The sequence below is a fragment of the Limulus polyphemus genome, unplaced genomic scaffold, assembly GCF_000517525.1.
Source record: "Limulus polyphemus unplaced genomic scaffold, Limulus_polyphemus-2.1.2 Scaffold2212, whole genome shotgun sequence".
NCBI lineage: Eukaryota > Metazoa > Arthropoda > Merostomata > Xiphosura > Limulidae > Limulus > Limulus polyphemus.
This window is the reverse complement of record NW_013667822.1, coordinates 35,456-38,686: the sequence shown is the minus strand read 5'-3', so window position 1 is coordinate 38,686 and position 3,231 is coordinate 35,456. Positions and strand designations below refer to the sequence as shown.

At 31.8% G+C, this 3,231-nt stretch overlaps 1 non-coding gene across 1 annotated transcript; it reads right to left on the bottom strand.

Annotated features, from left to right (window-relative positions):
- Positions 1-711: 711 nt before the first annotated feature.
- Positions 712-784, bottom strand: Trnar-acg. The gene has a single exon. It is a non-coding gene; the product is annotated as a tRNA-Arg (tRNA).
- Positions 785-3,231: the final 2,447 nt, after the last annotated feature.

The window sequence follows — 3,231 nt, the reverse complement described above, 5'->3', positions numbered from 1 at the left end:
GTCAAAGTGTCACAGTTAACTTCAAACAAACCTACACGGCCAAACGTAATATAGTGGTTTACGTGTTTAGATTTATTAATATTATAACGTGTGAACAAAACAGTGTGATTCGAATAATTAGTTACCTTCTCTAACACTAGGTGTTGCTAAACCTGAAATTGTTATTTTCGAACTGCTTGCATAAAATTGGAATACTGTGTTTCCAATGCCCATAAAAAAATCGTATTCGTACAACTTATACAATACATATATATAGACATACAAATATGATTAGTTTTAGAATAATGTAACATAAATATAATATTTTAGAAGCTAAAATGAAGTACAGATCACTTACCTTTTTAACACATATAGTTGGGAAACAAAAATATATCCATATATTCTATTCAGCAGTGTTAAATTTCCAGTAACATAAAATCTTCATTTCAGCACGCGCTATTCTTTTACAATGTTAATAAATACTTTCAGTTCAAACGAAGTTGAAGTATTGAAGGCTTCTGAAGACTGTAGGAAAAACCTGTCTTTCAACAAAATTAGTTTGTGAAAATTAAATTGGAATCGCAAATGAGACTCCTTACACTTCTTGTAACTTACTCTAGCATTTCCCGAAATAAGTATAAAATTTTCACATTTTTGACTTCGTTAGACCTATACATATTGTACTGACTTATAAATTAGCATGATGGAATAAAAAAGAAAATAAATTTACTTCGAGCCAGCCAGGATTCGAACCTGGAATCTTCTGATCCGTAGTCAGACGCGTTATCCGTTGCGCCACTGGCCCACGTGATAAATTATTAAACTAATATACATAAACAAGTCTATCTTAATTTAATGATATGAACATTATAGAACTTTTAACAATAATAATATATTTAAAACGATAGTATTATTGCCTAATTTGTTTGCATATCGTATTACCAGAGGTTAATGCTCTCCAGTGGCACAGCGGTATGTCTGCGGACTTACAACGCTAGGATCCGGGTTCCGATACCCGTGGTAGGCAGAGCACAGATAGCCCCTTGTGTAGCTTTGTGCTTAATTACAAACAAACAAACCAGAGGTCAAACTAAGGCTTATGATTTATTATGGGACTAGTGACTAAAAACGTTGCATGCATCCATTATTAGATTAGTGACTAAAGCTGTTGCCCCTCAAGAAGAAATGTCCACCTTTCAAAAGCCCGCGAGTTGTACTATTGGGTTTTATCATTTTTTATTAATACTTATTGAACCTACGTATTTTTTCACATTATAAAGATGTTCGTATTATTTTACAGCTTAAGAAAAATAGTTATGCATGTTAATAAAGAACACATCACTAGATCATAAACCTTTTGGTATGAAGTTCAAAAGAACTGGAAGGATTACTTCTTGAGAAAAAGTTATTTCATAAAGCTGAAAAAGCACGTATCTCGTTTTTGCTTTTAAAGCATCAATAATTATACATTTATTCTAAAAGAAAAATACATTTTTGCAAGGTACAATCTGTACACATTTTCAGAAAGCTTTTAACCAAATAAAAATCTTTATATATGCTCAATCCATTTATATATAAGCTCTTATAAAATATAAGATTACAAACATTCTACAAACTAAACATAAATTGTGTATATATATTTTTTTCAGTTTCTTACCAACTGATATGATGTAAGTAGTAAGTGGAACATTAGGCCTGTTCAACATCACTTTTTGAGAATGGTGTCTGTAATTAACATGAAAAAACGTTTCCACCTTAAAACGTCTACATTTTTCTGTATATTGTATTACTCAAATGTAAATATTTTTTGCTATTACAACACAGTCAACATGTAAGTACATGAGTAGCAGAAACTACTTTTATAAACCTTTGACCTCAACGCTCTATTTACCATGTATGGTGTTTATAAACTAGCCTATCCATGTCTGGAATTGTCGTTTTTCATTGGTTTTATTCGTCTTCATCTAACCTGACATAATCATATAAAAACACTGATTCTTCTTCTCCAAAATACCCCATTCTTAGCAGAATGCATTTAGACTTTATGGATAAATGTTCTGCAAGGCTGAGTATCGACTGAGCCTATACAAGGTGTCTGGAAAGTCTGGAACCATGGACACTTCAACGAATTTTTACAAAATGTGTTCCACATACCGTCCTTGTAATTGGAAACAAGTTTGAATTAACAGCGGGATTAACTCGACCTTCTCATGTTTTAACAATGCCATAATCAGTCATGTATCTGACATTAAGAACAGCTAGCTGCAAATCACTTATACGTTATAGTTCCAGACTTTTCAGACACCCTGTATTTAATTCTCCGAAAAATTGAATTTAAAATAAATTAAACCAATATAGTTACTAAAGTAAGTTAAATGAACATGTTGTTACATTTCTATAATATACCGTTTACATAGTATCGTTCATAAGTTCACGAGCTGTACTTAGTTGTAATATGACTTTTAGACTCCTACTTGTACTCCTGCACTCGAGAGTCACGACTGCAGTTTGTACAAGTGCAATAATATGTGGTTAGCCCTAGCCTAACTCAACTGGATAGTATACCGTATTATCGGTGTAGTAAAGAAGGAAAATGAAATAAATGTGAGAGTGTTTCACATGTTAGTACTATCAGTCAACATTAAAAATCTACACGTTCTTCCTTTTAATTATTCGAGTATCTATTATCAAATTTGAAGTTCAAAATAACCTATAGAGTTGGTTATAGAAATAAACGTGATGTATTACCGGTGAAACAACAGTTTACATTGTTTACTAGGATAAAATCCGTAGTACAGAGTACAAAATGGTTTATAATTTCTTCTTTTTTTATGTACATAAGGTATACTAAATTATTTGTTTATTTGTTGCGAAACACAAAGAACAACCATGGGCTATCAGTGTTGTACCCACCAAGAGTATCGAAATCCAATTCTTAACGTCATTAGCCCTCAGACTTACTGCTGAGCCTCTGGGGGGATTTTGATTACATAATTTTTTTTTAGATTTATTCGCCAACTTTAATGTAGAAGTAGTAGTTTTTTAACTATTATATTAAAGTACGTTACTTTTTTTTCCCCACGCATTTGAGCAGTATCGTTGAACACGTTAGTTAGACGTGTATCACATTCAAAGAGGAATAACAGACGTTCAATAACAAAATAATATCTTAAAAACGGAGAAAATATAAATTTGGTTTTTTTTGCTTAATTTAACTGAAATTCAAGCAAAACATGTCACCATTGATCACAT